Source organism: Dermochelys coriacea, chromosome 6 (assembly GCF_009764565.3).
Source record: "Dermochelys coriacea isolate rDerCor1 chromosome 6, rDerCor1.pri.v4, whole genome shotgun sequence".
Taxonomy (NCBI): domain Eukaryota; kingdom Metazoa; phylum Chordata; order Testudines; family Dermochelyidae; genus Dermochelys; species Dermochelys coriacea.
The window spans coordinates 82,791,784-82,810,708 of NC_050073.1; the positions used below are offsets into that span (position 1 = coordinate 82,791,784).

Here is an 18,925-nt window from a genome sequence, read left to right on the forward strand (position 1 = left end):
GAGAGGGAACCCCCAAAATAAAACCGTATGAGCTATATGTTTAATTGTCTAACCGATTTAGTGATTTTTTTTCCAGCAACCAAATAATTATTTATCATATTAATAGCCGTAACTACTTGTCTGTCTTATGACTTTTATGTGCCAGCTGTAAAAGATATTTTAAAAGGTATTTAAGAAGAAAGTATTAACATCATGCTTTATAGAATCTCATTCTCAGCAATTTACGGTTCATGGCTTCTTATCTGTATTATGGGGTGAAGAGTAGGCTGTGGAGTCGCCCAAAGATCCTTTAATACATGGATCTAGTGGCCCAAACTCTTTGAGTAAGGACTCAGAGTAGTTGTGGCCACAAGCTGGAATAGTGGTCACAGAGGGCTGCATTGCAACCCAGAGCTGGGCCTCTGGCTGGGAGACTGGATGTAGTGCCATCAGATGAAATCCAGTTACTCAGGGTTTGTGCAAGAGGAGTGAGGAGATGAGTTTCATCTCGAGTTAGAACTCTCTCTCTCTGTGTGTGTGTGTGTGTGTGTGTGTGTGTGTGTGTGTGTGTGTGTGTGTACAAGTTGAGGTGATAAACACATGGTAAAAGGTGGAGCTATGTGAGTTTGTTATGCATCTGTGAATGCCTCACCTTATTCTCAGATTCTTACCCCTCAGCAGCCTCAAACTGCCACTTAACCCCTGTCCAAAAAAATCCCCAAACAAATCAACAACCCAGCTTGCCAGAGAAATGTTGCCTCTTTCTCCTTTCTCACCCTACCTAAGGCTGAGGCGGGAAATATTACCAGTGCAGGATTTCTACACATGAAAATGTTATGACTTATGTTATCTCACTGCCCTGCACAGCTACAAAAGGGAGCTTCAGAGCATTGGAAAAGAGCAAGTCTCAGCTTCCTGATAGGACCCAGGATTCAATTGTGTAAGATCCTGAAAGACTGGACATTAAAGCTGTGATGTTCTTAAATAAAGAAACTATTGTTGGTCACTTTTAGAAGTTATGACTCACATTTGAACTCGTATCAGAGGGGTAACTGTGTTAGTCTGTATCCACAAAAACAACGAGGAGTCCGGTGGCATCTTAAAGACTAACAGATTTCTTTGGGCATAAGCTTTCATGGATAAAAAACCATCTGCAGAAGTGGGTGTTTTACCCATGAAAGCTTATGCCCAAAGAAATCTGTTAGTCTTTAAGGTGCCACCGGAATCCTCGTTGTTTTTATTTGAACTCACAGTAACTAAGTCAACTGAATGCTAAAAATAGTCCCAATTACTTCAAAAACACCTTCAGAAATCATTTTAAAAGTATTTTAAAGCTTCCAGCACTAGAAATTATTCCAGTGACTAAAAAACTAAATTAATGTCTGAACCTCTAGTTAAATACATACTTACGAAATTATACAGCCCTTTTGCAGAAGGATGTCATATATTTAAAGTCTAACATTACAAACTCTTCAGGCATTTCAAATACTAGTAATTAAAAAAAGTCAACCTGCTAGAGAAAGGTTTCCTTATTTCCTGCATATTTAGAGTTTTCCCACCAAAATTACAGAGGTCTGAAGTACAAGATAGGCAGTATTCAGCATTCATTCCTGTGCCAGTGACAGGTTGATGGCTCAATATCTTGACCCTGAAGAGATTTAAATCACAACTTTGTGACACTGGAAAGAGGAGATTTCCAGCTTCTCAATAGGAAATATGACATTTTCTTCAAGTCCTGGGAGGGCCCAAGATACCAGACATTGAAAGTGTGACACTCCTGTATATTATTTTAACTGATAGATCACATGAATATGCTTTTTATTGATTGAAAGAGCTGGAAATATCCCATGTTAAAGGAACAACAGAGCCAGCTATCCCACTCCCATTGGAGTGGCTTCCTGCCAGTTGAGCCCATTCCAGCCATATCCTTTTTATTGTAATGCTGTGGCACAAAACAATATAGGAAGGAAAAGTGCTCTTATGAATATGAGAGAATTACAGAATAAAATTGAATATATATTAAAAACGTGTCAGGTATAATGATACTGGTCTCCTTTGTACAATGCTTTGAGATCTACTGATGAAAGTGCTATATGGGAACCAGGTATTATTATTATTTTATTGTAAAAATATCTTCTTAGTCATATGTGGCTATGTACATCACAATATCACTGAATAAAGCAGGAAACAAATGATAGAAACGTTACCTTAAAACAGTAGCTAGAGTATTAAGGGCCTGATCCAGTGCCAATTGAAGGCAATGGATAGGGTTTGGATCAAACTCTAAAAGCCCTCTGTGCCTATCAAAGGGATTATGGACCATTTCTCAAAATTGTGTCATCCTGTGCTGGGCCATGCTAATCTTATTGTATCATTCTAATAGTAGTAAAAGTACTGCTGATGCAAGTGTATGTAGGACTTTAAATAAAATAAAGTCCCAAAGAGTATTTGAGATCTGCAACTTCCCATCCTCAGAGCATGTCTTGCTATTACTACTTATCAAAATGTTTTAAAGAAAGCCTGGGTTTCTTCACAAAACAACTTATGTCCGTTCTCTTGTTTAACTTAAACCTCCCCTCACCAAAAAAACCCACAAATGGATGACTTGATGCATTCCTTGCAGAAAATATTTTACTCATTCATTAAAAGTTGTCTCTTATAAAGGAATTCAATTTTTTGATTGGCACTAGACTCACAGACAGACAGAAATAAGCTGCCATTCTTCCATTTGATAGCCAGACGCTGCCAGTTGTTGCTAGGGCAGTCATGCTGTTAAATTAGGTCTAATGAACGAGTAATTGCTTTAGGTATAGTGAACCATTTCAAAGAAAACAAGGATTCTAATTGATTTGCAATTTGTTTGGCACGTTGCATTGTCTGGGGCTATTGATTAGTCTTCTGGATTTCACACTGCATGTGTTTCCCTTTATTAAGGGAATAACAGGTTACTGATTACTTTCCTTCTGGGTTTAATGTAGCAGTTAATGTCTACTTTGTTCTTGTGTCATGTCACAGGCAAGGAAGGAATAATATGCAAGTGGGTGGCCCTTTGCTAAGAAACTCCCCTGCTGCTTTGAGCTGTGTACTCTAAGACATGCTGAAAAGCAGATCAAGAGAAAGGGTTAGAATAGCAGGACTCACAAGTTATGGCCTGAGTCAGGCTGGACCCAGGCTCGAAACTTGGCTTTCCTTCACAGTCAAAGCACAACATGGGTATGAAGCAGCTGGTGGTAGATTTGGTCTTGTGTTATTTGATTATGTATTATGTGTATATGTATAGAAATATGCTATAGTTTTGCTTTTAACGTGTATAAAAATAGGAATAAAAGAAAATGGAATTTAACATCACATAATCTTTAATGGAAACTTGTAAACTGGCATTTTGCTTGCAATCCACCCAAGGTTATGTTGCTAGGATCATCCAAATAATTTCTTACGTTTAAAATAAATGCGGGGAAAATGTCTCAACTTTAATGCCATTACTCCATTGTCTAAAGTACAGCAGAAGTATCTTAAATGGAGATCCTTACAGTGTATTTTAGTTTTGTTTTAGCAGGTTTGGTCCCCCGATATATGTTCATTTAAGAGGATGCCATTCCACAGATTAAATATATTTTGGTTTGGTAAAGAAAAAAATGTTTTCAATTAACAACTCTACTCCTTTAACAGGTCAACTTTCTATTGTGTATTTAAGACTTCTTGGAAATATATGAGCACATTTATTCACTTAGTAAGTATGCTGGTCAAGTAAAGTGGACTTCATTGTTTTTAAATTGTTTGTGGCTTTGTAGCTCATCTGCCTTCCCACGTTTGGCCCCACAGATGGGGCCCCTGGTTTTTATGTCATCTGTTTAATCAAAGGAATCACATTTTTCTGCCTCGTTCATGCTCCTCCTTCTATCAGAGACGGCTGCCATAGTTTCCCCTAATTTATCTGAATTCCTCTATATGGGCCTGATCTCAGTGAAGTCAGTGTGAGCTCTTTCACTGATTTCAGTGGTCTCTGATTCAGTCCTGTGTCAGTGGGGCTTCTGTGAATTGTCCACCAGATGATATCAGCAGGCCCATCATGCTGCTTGTCTCTTGAAGAAAAGTTCATCATTTCTACAACTGGCCTAAGCTTGGTCACATGAGTTACCTCAAAATGTTCAAGATGTTGCTTTAGGTTTTAGCCACCTGACTCGTTAAAGCCAATGGACATTATGATACTCAAACATCAGGTGCCACTTTGAAATTGACAATATGATAATTTTAAGGTCTCCGCTGAATGCTTCCACACAGAAGAGCTACCCAAGTCATTGGGTGACCTCATGAATCTAGTTTTTGTCCCACTTGTTGGGATTTTGAATCTCCTTATTTGTAAATGAATTTTTGCTTGGTTTATTAGGGGTATTGTTATCAATAAATTATTTATATCTGAATGTTTTGAAATCAGTTGAAAAAATGGTTATGTAAGGGAGCTTAATTTCAGTTAAGAAAATATGGAAATTACTCCTATGTGAAGTAAGCAATGCTTTTAAATGAAAGGCATTCACTTCTTTCCTTCTCGGCAGTAATAGAGTAAGTACTTCTAAATTGCTCCATTTTTGATGCTTTCTGAGGTCCTTGGTAAATGTTCTGAATTGCATACTGTATCTGTTTCTCTTCACCATCAAACTTATTATTTAGTCACTGTATATGTATTTTCTTGGCAGTTCATAAATTCAGAGTATAGCACTCAGTACATTATGTTGTACAGCAGTAGTTAAACCAGCTGGCATATTAATTTTAAAACATAAATAGTAAAATCTTCATTACTATATATAAAAAATACTATGTTTAAAAGTCTTAAATACCTTGGTTGCATAATTAATATGTTCTGCTAAATCGAATTGTAAAGATATCGATTTTTGCATGCATTTACATATAAAATCTTACTCTGTTAACTCAGAAACTTAGAATAGACATGAAAATAACAGATCACATAGTCCCAAGGTAACTCACAATGGCCCAGTGCTGCAATTGACTTTGTGCAGGCATATTTTTACACCTGCACAGGGTCCCATTAACTTCATTTGGGCTCTGCAAGGGCTCAGGGTGTGCCCAAGCAGTCAATTGCAATATTGAGTTATCTTGTCCCTTCAGCAGCCAATAAAGAATTGTTCCATATAGTATTCAGAGTGGTAGCCATGTTAGTCTGTATCAGCAAAAAGAATGAGGAGTACTTGTGGAACCTTAGAGACTAACAAATTTATTTGAGCATAAGCTTTTGTGGCTAAAGCCCACTTCATCAGATGCATGCAGTGGAAAATACAGTAGGAAGATATATAGATATAGATATACAGAGAACATGAAAAAATGGGGGTTGCCATACCAACTCTAACGAGACTGGTCTGAAGGAAATACTCACCAGCAACCACACACAACACAACAAAAACACTAACCCAGAAACCTGTCCTTGCTACAAAGCCTGTTGCCAACTCTGTCCACGTATCTATTCAAGGGACACCATCATAGGACCTAATCACATCAGCCACACTATCAGAGACTCGTTCACCTGCATATGTACCAATGGGATATATGCCATCATGTGCCAGCAGTGCCCCTCTGCCAAGTACATTGGCCAAACCGGACAGTCTCTACGCAAAAGAATAAATCGACACAAATCAAACATCAAGAATTATAACATTCAAAAACCAGTCGGAGAACACTTCAGCCTCCCTAGACTCTCAATTACAGACCTAAAGGTCACAATTATTCAACAACAAAAAACTTCAAAAACAGACTCCAACGAGAAACTGCAGAACTGGAATTAATTTGCAAACTGGACACCATTAAATTAGGCTTGAATAAAGACTGGGAGTGGATGAGTCATTACACAAACTAAAAAATATTTCCCCATGCTAATTTCCCCCCTACTGTTACTCACACCTTCTTGTCAACTGTTGAAATGGGCCATCCTGATTATCACTACAAAAGTTTTTCTCCTGCTGATAATAGCCCACCTTATTCGATTACTCTCATTACAGTTGGTATGGCAACCCCCATTTTTTGATGTTCTCTGTATATATGTGTGTGTACACACACACACACACACACACACACACACACACATATCTTCCTACTGTATTTTCCACTGCGTGCATCTGATGAAGTGGGCTTTAGCCCATGAAAGCTTGTGCTCAGATAAATTTGTTAGTCTCTAAGGTGCCACAAGTACTCCTCGTTTTTTTTCCATATAGTATATTTCATTGTGCTTTGGCAGCCTTGTTTGAAGTTCTATAAAATGGACAGAATTTGAAGATAATTAAATTGCTGAGGAATACCTGAGGACATAACTTGTCCTAAAGCCTCTTTACTCCAAAGAGATGATGAATAAGCCTGAAAACACAACTTGACTTTCAGATCCCATATTGAGTTTGCAAGGCTAGCAGTTAAAACACCATCTTTTTATTTGAAAGAAGCAAATTTGGTGTGGAAATTATTGAGAGACAATAAATATGGAATCCCACAATTCCATTTTTACAAAACTTCTTTTCTGAGTAGAACCACATTTTTATGTATTTCATGCAAACAAACCATCCTGTATATTAATAGATTAAGTAATATAAACAGTAAAACATTACATATAAAAAGCTACTACAGAAATACCACAGAGCTTGAGTCAGCCTAGATAGTTCAGAATTTGAGCTTTTCCAGGATTCAAATTGATTCTGAGTTAGACATTCTGGGTCATCCAGAGTCATAGTTTGCAGGTTTGGCCATTTATAATCACTCTATAGGCTACTATGAACAAGAGATGGGCCCAGGATCATCTCCTCTTCTATTTGTGATTGTGGACACCTTCCCAATTGTATAACATCTGCTGTGGCAACTGCAGCAATTGCTTACATGTAAAAGTAATAATAGGAAAGTAGTTGATGTATCTGGGCTTCTTTTCATGTTATTTAGCTGACAGAAACAGGGAGGAGAGTTAGAACCATTTGGGTTTCCATGGACTATTGGCAAGGACTCCACAAACCACCAGTGGTCCTGGACCACAGTGTGAGAACCTTAAACCACTGCTATAGATATTATGAAAACTTAATTACAATTATTCTCATAATCTTGGAATGACTGTATCTACTACCATTGTAAAAATGACCTAAAGCCTCTGACAATGGTCCCCAGCACACAAATGAGATGAAGAGTTCTTCGTCTGTAAAAGAATCCTGTATTTCTTGAACAATACAAAGTTGAGAATAAAAACAAATGTGTTCCTTTGAAATTGCCTAGTGAAGCATTTGTTTCATACTGCCTGTTGAACATTTGGGTAGACTGATTCAAATGTTAAAGCTGTGTTCAAACCAGAAAAAATAAAAATAATAAGCTGTCAGAATAATTACTAAGAACATACAAGGATTATACAAAGTAAACTGCAGCCTGCAAAAAGAGAATTGCATGTTAGCTAATTGTTAATTTTAGCAATTGCAATCGCTAATTACTGTGGCACACATTGACTATTAGCATGATGCCCCAGCACCTGCTTTCTCCAATGAACAGATTTCTTCATTGCTCGTGCAGGAGCAAAATGTGTAATTATTGGCCATCATTGGGGCGATTTTTCAGTGATTCTTTTGTGTGATGTGAATAAAGCATAATGACATATTTTATTAGAGGGCAAATAGCTGTTTGTTAATGGAAATGATTTGAAATCCAAGAAACTAGGAGCTAGGAGCATGTTTTCAGTATCAGCATGAATTCAAATGTATTTCTTTTAACTCTTTATAAAAGAAGTATAGAAGTCAAATCTAAACTTAGTATAATATATTTAATGATATGTGCAAACACAGCATTGATTAATTGCCTCAAATGTTTTTCAATGCAGCACCATTTCATTTGTTACAACAGTCGGCTAAATTTTCTGCATTTCTTATTGAAACTCTTCTTCTCTGGGCAGAAGATTGTGTCTTGTTCCTCATTTACTGAAAAATTCATTTTTGTAACTTAAGCAACAATTATGAGCATTATAAGGCGTATCTTCATTGAATGCATTATAGAGCAGTGTACTAGCGTTATTATCCCGGAAAGTACATGCTTGAATGTATCCATCAAGAAGCAAATGTCAGCCACTGAATAGATTATGCATAGTTTTTGAGAACAGTGTACAGATAAACAATAAAATCTTGTAAATCAGCAATAGCATGTTCCCATTTTGATTAAATAAGATTTTATTACATAATTTACCAGCTATCCTTGAACAGCCAAAAAAAAATCCTCACCAAGATTAACATATGGACCTGAACTATAGTAGTATTTAAAGTCTATTTCTACTTATAATTTTTGAAGGACAGGTCACAGCCAGTATATTTTAGTTGGGCATCATCTTCAACTTTTTATTACAAATAGATTTCAAAGTAGAAGGAAGGAAAAACTGTGAGACAAATTTTCCATTTTTCCACTGTATAAATCTAGAATAAGTCAATGGGAAGTCAAAGGAGTTACTCTGGATTTACATTGATGTAAATGAGAGTATAATTGGGCTCTGTGGCAGTTTTAATAAGTTATAGAGCTGAACAACTCCTGCAGTAGTCATATATGATGACCTAAAACTCAACTCTGTGTAATATATTTTCTTAATAAAGCTACTGGGCCTGATTTTGATCTCTTACACACATTACATAGGTGCAACTCCAATGGCTTCAGTGAAGTTAGTCCTGATTTACACCAGCATCAGCAAAATGAAAATCGGACCTACTTAATAGATGTTAAATGAGAAGGTTGAAAGAAGATGGTTCTGAAAAGTATGTGCATGTAGGTAGATAGATATTAAATAAATAAAAACTACACCCAATAGGAATAATAGAAAGATATTCTTCTAAAGTAAAGGATGACATATTTGAACTATGTGTTTAGCAAAGTTGCATTTTCTATGTGTACCAAAATGGTTGCAAAGATCAATGTAAGAAAAATTATTCCAGTTTTATAGATATTGAAAATTTTATGCATATCCCATGTACCATATTTTAGTTATTTACAAACATAAGAAAGAAACAATGAATAGGCCTATAGCTTCTCGTTGCAAGATGTAGATAAGTTCAGTATTCAGGTTCACTGTTTGACCCATTAAACTGGTATTGAGGTATAATTTGTGTGTTTTCCCAGTACGGTTTCACATAGAATGGGGTTCATTTCCACAAGTTTGAATAAATTTATCCAGTTCAGTGAACCTGTTGTTAAGCTTAGCAAAACTCAGTAGGTGGCTTTAAAGTCCTGTAATTAGCCCATTACATAAAATCTGTACTTTAGATTTTTGCACATTGGTTAATAAGTGTAACATACTTCATATATATATATAAATAACATTACATTAAGCGATGCAAAATTAAGAAATTAAAGACCAAAGTAGTTTAATAAAATACTTGAAAGAGACTTCAGATTACCATGTTTAATTCCAACTCATTGAACAGGAAAAGACTGTTAGCCTTACTGTACCACATTCTTACTCTTACATACAATCACATTTACAGAGTAGCAGATATTTAGTCTCCTCATTTAATATACAGTAGCAGTCATCTGTGATCTATATGTGACTTTGGATGAAGTTTATAATTACCTTGTTTCTTTTAAGTTCTAATCATTACAATATCTAAATATAGTTATGAATTACCAAGAAAACACTTGCCTAAACATTTTCTTCATAATTTGTACAGAGCTAATTAATTTTTGATGTTCCTTAAGTCTTGTTTCCACTGATATCTGTTAGCAAAATATAATTTATGGAAATCTTAAAGTTCAAGACTTTTTTTAATAGCTTTGCAAGTGTAATAATGCCTTGTATCCTACTGCAACAGGCCAAAGTTTCATACTAATCTGATTGATGATTATATTTGTTATTTTTCCAAATTCGAGGGCAAAAAATTACATCTTTAAGACTAAATCCCAACCTATTACTTTGTCCTTTGAACCTAGTGATGAGTTTCATAACTCCATTGCATTAATATATTAAAAATGACAACATTACATGTACAAATGTTACCTATATTAGAAAATTGATTTATTTCCTTTTAGTATTACATAGAGCCCCTTTCACTGATTCAGGATTATCATTGAGCTATATTAATTTATAGGTTAAGCATCTCCATATTAGAGCTGTATGAAATGTTCACAGTGAACCCTAAAACCATATAAAACTTGCCCGGGTCAGATCTGAAAGATTCAAAACTCTGGAAAGTCGAAGATCTGTGACCCTAAGGCTATTTGTAAGCAAACCTGTCCTGATTTGTAGTTTTGTATTGAAATCCATATCAAATTAATGATTTCAAGTTTCAACATGAAACCAGGTGGCATGCAGAAGTTTTTTTAATTTGTAATTTTAGAGTTCATTGAATCTAAAATTTAAATGGAAACTCTGGATAAATGCCTTCATGAATCGCAACCAAGAAAAAAAATTCTTGAACCTCTGAAACAGCCATGTTCCACCTCGCTCTACATAATATAATGTGACAAATAACGGTAGCCCTTTGTGTTGTAGTGACTGTTTGTTCTTGTTGCATTTATATTATTTCTTTTGTTTTCCTTTGACTTTTTCCCTCTGCGGGTTTATCTTATATTACTCCTGTTTGATTCTTTGCTCATTTTGTTTAATATCATTTTACTTTCACTTTTTCTGTTAAAAGAGTGATTGCTCATTTATCCTTCATGTCTCTGTTCTCTACCCTTTTTCTCATACGTGAGGAAGTGCAGAGTTACCTTTACTTTTATCATACATCCAGGGCAAAATCCAGATTTGAGGCTAAATTCTATTTGGCTATAGAGGTGCATCTCCCATTTGCAACTACATAACTGGAGCAAAATCTGCCCCTGGTGGAAGCTATTGCAATTCTTATGCAATTGTCTGAACCTGGTTTTGTGGTGGCAGAAACAGTGGTGGAAATGCCATAAATGGTGGTAATTGGTAAGAAAACAGGATTAAGAGACAAAGTAACTTGCTTTGATCTGATATTCTGTGACTGCAAAATGAGTGTAATTTACATACTGAGACAAAAGATGGGAGGAAAGTGTAGCAGGAAAAGATATAAGATAGGACAGGGTATCTTCCTTATCTTGCACTATCCTGGTACATTCCAGATCTTCTGCCCCAACTTGTCATGGAAAATCATAGAATATCAGGGTTGGAAGGGCCTTCAGGAAGTCATCTAGTCCAACCCCCTGCTCAAGCAAGACCTAATCAGACAACTGCAGCGGCACAGGACCTAGCAAACAGAGCTCTAAACAGGGGAGTTTGAGTGGGAGTTCTGTTGGAGGAGAAGGTAGTTGTACTTGGTATTGTATTTTTAGTATTTGTATTTGTATTTGTGTGTGTGTAGGGGCTTTGTGCTGGGAGAGCAGCTGAGCCTGATTAGGGGGTGGGGCTTTGTGCTGAGAGAGCAGCTGAGCCCTGCCTAGGGGGTGGGGCTTCTGACTAGGGGCCCTATAAAGGTAGCCAGCCAGTCGTGCAGTGGCACAGACAGCTGCAGCGGCACAGGAGCTAGCAAACAGAGCTCTAAACAGGGGAGTTTGGCTTGTGGTGCTTGTTTGGGCTTTGCTTTTGCTGGGGGGGTGTTCTTTTTGGTGTGGCTTGTGTTTCCCAGATTAACAGGATTTAGGTGGAAAGGAGATGACAGATACAGAGGAAGCTGTGGGAGTGACTCCTGCAGTGAAAGACACATTGAGGATGACTGGATGTGGAAGCTGTGGTATGTACATGATCCTGGAGGGGGGAACCGGTAAGAGTTTTGTCTGCATGAAATGCCGTCTGATAGAGCTGATGGAGGAAAAGATCCGAGGTTTGGAGATGCAGGTGGAAAGTCTCGTTGAGTTTAGGAAGGGGTTTGAGCAGATGATGGAGCAAAGATATGAGGTATCTGAAGGGAAAAGCTCAGACTCTCGGATGGAAGCAGGGCTGGGGAATTTTGAGGAGAGACTGGATGAGGAAAGTGGTCAGTGGAAACATGTGACTCAAAGAACCAGGCAGAGAAAAAGACGGGCTAGTGAAGGAGAAATAGAGCTTAGGAACAGGTTTGCAGAGTTGGAAAATGAAGAAGGGGCTCAGCAGGTAGTCGCTGAAGGTGGAAGGGTAAGGAAGAAGAGAGGCTAGCCCTATAGAAAAAGGGGAAGAGTCAAGGGAGACTACACCAATTATGAGCCCCAGGAGGATACAGGATGGGTTGAAGAGAATTGTAAGGGAAAATAGGAATGGAAAGAACTTGCAGCCAGAGGGAACAGGGGAGAGACTGGAGAATAGCACTGTCACCAGGAAAAGGCAGGTCTATGTGATCGGGGACTCTTTATTGAGAAGAATAGACAGGCCTGTAACTAGAGCTGATCCTGAGAATAGAAGGGTGTGCTATCTTCCGGGTGCTAAGATAAGGGATGTAGACCTGAGGTTGAAAAGGATCCTCAAGGGAGCGGGAAAGAATCCCCTAATTATCCTTCATGTGGGAACAAATGATACAGCCAGATTCTCGCTGGAAAGTATCAAGGGAGACTATGCTAGGCTGGGGAAGACGCTTAAGGAAATTGAGGCTCAGGTGATCTTTAGCGGGATCCTTCCTGTTCCTAGAGAAGGGCAACAAAGGTGTGACAAGATTATGACTGTCAACAGATGGCTTAGGCAGTGGTGCTATAAGGAGGGCTTTGGGATGTATGGCCACTGGGAGGCATTCACGGACAGAGGTCAGTTCTCTCGGGATGGACTTCATCTGAGTAGGGAAGGAAATAGACTTCTAGGATCGAGGCTGGCACAACTGATAAAGAGAGCTTTAAACTAGGAATTGGGGGGAGATGGATGGGAGATGTCCGGAAAATCTCCACGCCAGATTTTAGCATTGAGAGGGAAGAAGATGAAGTAAGAAAGGATACAGCCATGGGTAGGAGAATGTATATAAGGAGCGAGGGCGATGTGGATACTAGTCTAATAGGTTATAATGGCTGTAGAATGACTGTGCCTAATAGGGTACAAAATGTGAGCGAGGCCAAACAGCAAAAATTAAGATGTTTATACACCAATGCGAGGAGTCTAGGTAACAAAATGGAGGAACTAGAGCTACTGGTGCAGGAAGTGAAACCAGATATTATAGGGATAACAGAAACATGGTGGAATAGTAGTCATGACTGGACTACAGGTATTGAACGGTATGTGCTGTTTAGGAAAGACAGAAACAAAGGTAAAGGGGGTGGAGTAGCATTGTATATCAACGATGAGTTAGAATGTAAAGAAATAAGAAGCGATGCAATGGATAAGACAGAGTCTGTCTGGGCAAAAATTACATTGGGGAAGAAAACTAGTAAAGCCTCTCCTATGATAGTGCTTGGGGTGTGCTACAGACCTCCGGGATCTAATTTGGTTATGGATAGAGCCCTTTTTGATGTCTTTAATAAAGTAAATACTAATGGAAACTGCGTGATCATGGGAGACTTTAACTTCCCAGATATAGACTGGAGGACCAGTGCTAGTAATAATAATAGGGCTCAGATTTTCCTAGATGCGATAGCTGATGGATTCCTTCAACAAGTAGTTGCTGAACCGACTAGAGGGGATGCCATTTTAGATTTAATTTTGGTGAGTAGCGAGGACCTCATAGAAGAAATGGTTGTAGGGGACAATCTTGGCTCAAGTGATCATGAGCTAATTCAGTTCAAACTAAATGGAAGGATTAACAAAAATAAATCTGCAACTAGGGTTTTTGATTTCAAAAGGGCTGACTTTCAAAAATTAAGGCAATTAGTTAGGGAAGTGGATTGGACTGAAGAACTTATGGATCTAAAGGCAGTTGAGGCCTGGGATTACTTTAAATCAAAACTGCAGAAGCTATCGGAAGCCTCTATCCCAAGAAAGGGGAAAAAATTCATAGGAAGGAGTTGTAGACCAAGCTGGATGAGCAAGCATCTTAGAGAGGTGATTATGAAGAAGCAGAAAGCATACAGGGAGTGGAAGATGGGAGGGATCAGCAAGGAAACCTACCTAATTGAGGTCAGAAGATGTAGGGATAAAGTCAGAGAGGCTAAAAGTCGAGTAGAGTTGGACCTTGCAAAGGGAATTAAAACCAATAGTAAAAGGTTCTATAGCCATATAAATAAGAAGAAAACTAAGAAGGAAGAAGTGGGGCCGCTTAACACTGAGGATGGAGCGGAGGTTAAAGATAATCTAGGCATGGCCCAATATCTAAACAAATACTTTGCCTCAGTCTTTAATAAGGCTAAAGAGGATCTTGGGGATAATGGTAGCATGACAAATGGGAAGGAGGATATAGAGGTAGATATTACCATATCAGAGGTAGAAGCGAAACTGAAACAGCTTAATGGGACTAAATCGGGGGGCCCAGATAATCTTCATCCAAGAATATTAAACGAATTGGCACCTGAAATTGCAAGCCCATTAGCAAGAATTTTTAATGAATCTGTAAACTCAGGAATAGTACCGAATGATTGGAGAATTGCTAATATAGTTCCTATTTTTAAGAAAGGAAAAAAAAGTGATCCAGGTAACTACAGGCCAGTTAGTTTGACATCTGTAGTATGCAAGGTCCTGGAAAAAATTTTGAAGGAGAAATTAGTTAAGGACATTGAAGTCAATGGTAAATGGGACAAAATACAACATGGTTTTACAAAAGGTAGATCGTGCCAAACCAACCTAATCTCCTTTTTTGAAAAAGTAACAGATTTTTTAGATAAAGGAAATGCAGTGGATCTAATTTACCTAGATTTCAGTAAGGCATTTGATACCGTGCCACATGGGGAATTATTAGTTAAATTGGAGAAGATGGGGATCAATATGAACATCAGAAGGTGGATAAGGAATTGGTTAAAGGGGAGACTGCAACGGGTCCTACTGAAAGGCGAACTGTCAGGTTGGAGGGAGGTTACCAGTGGAGTTCCTCAGGGATCGGTTTTGGGACCAATCTTATTTAATCTTTTTGTTACTGACCTTGGCACAAAAAGTGGGAGTGTGCTAATGAAGTTTGCAGATGATACAAAGCTGGGAGGTATTGCAAATTCGGAGAAGGATCGGGATATTATACAGGAGGATCTGGATGACCTTGTAAACTGGAGTAATAGTAATAGGATGAAATTTAATAGTGAGAAGTGTAAGGTTATGCATTTAGGGATTAATAACAAGAATTTTAGTTATAAGCTGGGGACGCATCAATTAGAAGTAACGGAAGAGGAGAAGGACCTTGGAGTATTGGTTGATCATAGGATGACTATGAGCTGCCAATGTGATATGGCTGTGAAAAAAGCTAATGCGGTTTTGGGATGCATCAGGAGAGGCATTTCCAGTAGGGATAAGGAGGTTTTAGTACCGTTATACAAGGCACTGGTGAGACCTCACCTAGAATACTGTGTGCAGTTCTGGTCTCCCATGTTTAAAAAGGATGAATTCAAACTGGAGCAGGTACAGAGAAGGGCTACTAGGATGATCCGAGGAATGGAAAACTTGTCTTATGAAAGGAGACTTAAGGAGCTTGGCTTGTTTAGCCTAACTAAAAGAAGGTTGAGGGGAGATATGATTGCTCTCTATAAATATATCAGAGGGATAAATATAGGAGAGGGAGAGAAATTATTTAAGCTCAGCACCAATGTGGACACAAGAACAAATGGGTATAAACTGGCCACCAGGAAGTTTAGACTTGAAATCAGACGAAGGTTTTTAACCATCAGAGGAGTGAAGTTTTGGAATAACCTTCCAAGGGAAGCAGTGGGGGCAAAAGATCTATCTGGTTTTAAGATTCTACTCGATAAGTTTATGGAGGAGATGGTATGATGGGATAATGGGATTTTGGTAAGTAACTCATCTTTAAATATTCAGGGTAAATAGGCCAAATCCCCTGAGATGGAATATTAGATGGATGGGATCTGAGTTACTATAGAAAATTCTTTCCTGGGTATCTGGCTGGTGAATCTTGCCCATATGCTCAGGGTTTAGCTGATTGCCATATTTGGGGTCGGGAAGGAATTTTCCTCCAGGGCAGATTGGAGAGGCCCTGGAGGTTTTTCGCCTTCCTCTGTAGCATGGGGCATGGTTGACTGGAGGGAGGCTTCTCTGCTCCTTGAAGTTTTGAACCATGATTTGAGGACTTCAGCTCAGACATGGGTGAGGTTTTTCATAGGAGTGGTGGGTGACATTCTGTGGCCTGCGCTGTGCAGGAGGTCGGACTAGATGATCAGAGTGGTCCCTTCTGACCTTAGTATCTATGAATCTATAATCCCCAACTAAATCATCCCAGATGCATTTATCTGACTCATTACTGTAGTATCTAAGCTCCTTCAGGTAGTGCATTAAGCAACATGACTACATATCTATCATGTGTTTGTTCTCTCATCCTCTCCCCAAAGGGAGAAGAATATGTTGTGGAGTGTCTTGTTTTAGTAGTGTGTCTTTTTAAAAATATATATATATATCTATTGCTATGTGTTTATATTGGAGAAGGGAAGGTCAAAGAAATGCATCTTGTACTTGGAGCAGAAAGTGGTGAGGTTCACGATGATCCTCGGTTCCTGTGGGATTTCATTCCACAGTCTTGGATGACCCATGGAGAAGATTCTGTGTCTCACACAGAGGAGCTTTACTTTTATTGTTGAAAGTTCCATTGTGCCAGTGGAACATAGTTGTCAACCAAGTTTTGTCCCAGAGCTTTTAGCTACCCCGGGCTGAGGCCATGGAGTGCTTTGAAGAGAAGGTGTGAGACCTGGAACTTGATTTAAGATTTGAAAGGAAGTCAGTGTAGAGAGCAGAGGACAGGTCTGATATGTTTGTGGTAGGCTGTGTTGCTGAGATGTGCTGCAGCATTCTGTATTAGTTGGAGTTTCCTAAGTGCTGAAGGCTTCGTGCCCAGGTATATTGCACTGCTATAATCCACCCAAGAGGTAGCAAAGGTGTGAATAAATGAGGCCAGGTTTTTGTCCGCCAGAATGCAACAGAACTTCCTAACCAAGCCGAGTCTGTAGACAGTGTTATTTGCAGATGCTGCTATGTAAAAGATCAATGTCAGCAAGGAATCCAAATGTACTCAAACTATGCACTGAATTGGCCAATTATGGGTGTATATCATCAACCAACAGAGACTGCACCATACTTTCCTCTGCCCACCAGCATCACCTCTGTCTTGCATGAGTTCAACTTCAATCATCTGTTCTTCATCAAAGAGTCGATTTCATCCAAGCACTGGGCCACATTGGTGTAGTGGAGTGGCTGTATGTGGTGAAGGATAGGTAGAGCTGTATATCATATGCATACTGCTGGCAGATGAGTCCACATCATCTGTTTGAATTCACCTAGTGATTTCATGTAGATATTGAGAAGGATTGGAAAGAGTATTGATCATTATGGAAGTCCATAGGTGATGGGTCTAGCAGTGGAGGTGCAGTTTCCCATCAATACTCATTGGGTATGTCCCTCCAGGAAGGGCTCAAACCATTTTAGCATATTACCTTGGACCCCTGCCACCTCTCTCAGGTGAGACAGCAGATTCTCATGGTCAACAGTGTTGAATGCTGCAGAGAGCTCAAGAAGGATGAATGTTTGTCTTCTATGCATTGACAAAGGAAAATATTCATCAGTACCACTAAAGCAGTTTCAGTTCTGAGTCCTGGCCTGAATTCAGTCTGGGCCAGATCTAGAATGTTAGTGTCAGTTAGATGCAGTTGGCCTTTTTGCTAGCTTCTTTATGAGCCTGTTTAGGAATGGGAGGATTGATACACCCCTAACTCTGTCCAGAAATGGTTGGCCAAATTCATGAGGAAACTCATTGAAGTTAATGAGCTTGCAACTTAGTTCACCAGGAGTTGGTCTGGCTCATTATGTCTCCAGAAATGGTATTTCTAGCAATGACATTCATCACAGCAAGGGATTTGATTTGACATCTCTGGAAAATGGTGGGTAGATATACAAATATACAAATTTAAAAAATATAATTGCCTACAGTTAGGCACCTAAATCCATATTTAGGGAGTTAAATTAAAATGCTCTAATTTTCATAAGTTGTGAGAATTGTGGCCTCTTTGATTTAAATGCCTAAATATGAATTAAGGTGCCAAAGTTTATTTGAAAATGTTGGCCCTATGTTTGTTTTAGACATATTGGTTAACCCTTACCAGTTCAAAGATTCTTGAGCCTTTGAAGGATATCTTAGCATCTGTAAAACAAACATATAAGCAGTCCTTAGTGCAGAAGTTACACCTTCTTTGGTGTTATAGTAGTATAGAAAAATAACATATTTTAATTTGGTTTTGAATTAAGAAATGTTTTGACACAAACAGCTTGGAGCCCTTACCTCTTTTTAAGTGTTTTTGCTAACTTCACTGCAGTTAGAGCTTGCACTACTTTGAGGTGTGTGTAAAAGGAAGTAACCATTGAGGCACAGAAATGAATACTTTGAAAATAATAATAATAATAATAATTCATTTAAAAAAGCAGAACAAGAAAATCTTATTTTTCTAGACTTCTAGCCTACTGGTTTTTTACTAAGTAATATTGCAGATAGCTTTTGGGATTTATTTTAATTAGCCATTAGTTTTCATAAATATAAATATGCTTTTAAAAAGAGTACTGTAATAATCCCTGACTGTTTGTTTGCTCTTGCACACCCCAAGAGAAGACACAAACATAGCAAAGGTTTCTGAGAACCAAAACATAAGCAGGTTTGTTTAGTGTTCCAGTGACTCTATGATCTGCTCTTTGTAACCCAGCAGAAACATCATGTCTTTTTTAAATGTATTAAAAATATACTGCCAAGAAACATTTTTATGGTGAAACTAACAAAAATTATAGAAAATACTGTTGAATCCTATTTTATTTTGCATTTTTATAGTCTGGAGGTGCCAGTCATGACTGCATGGGTAAAGTTGATATGGCATATAATGAGCTCTTAAGCACTGCACTGGCACGTAAATATAATATTTGGCATACAAAATGCAATGGCATGGTATAAGGGTGCTCTCAGCAGGA

At 38.3% G+C, this 18,925-nt stretch overlaps 1 long non-coding RNA gene across 3 annotated transcripts in view; it reads left to right on the forward strand.

Annotated features, from left to right (window-relative positions):
• The window catches only part of LOC122460597, a 122,292-nt gene that overhangs the window by 69,222 nt on the left and 34,145 nt on the right, over positions 1 to 18,925 (forward strand). Inside the window, exon 4 of one of the 3 annotated variants that reach the window (XR_006282008.1) lies at positions 8,623 to 9,330. The exons of the other annotated variants lie outside the window; for them this stretch is intronic. This is a non-coding gene — a long non-coding RNA (uncharacterized LOC122460597). Of the gene's footprint in view, positions 1 to 8,622; positions 9,331 to 18,925 lie in introns of those variants that run through there. 3 annotated transcript variants of the gene reach the window in all.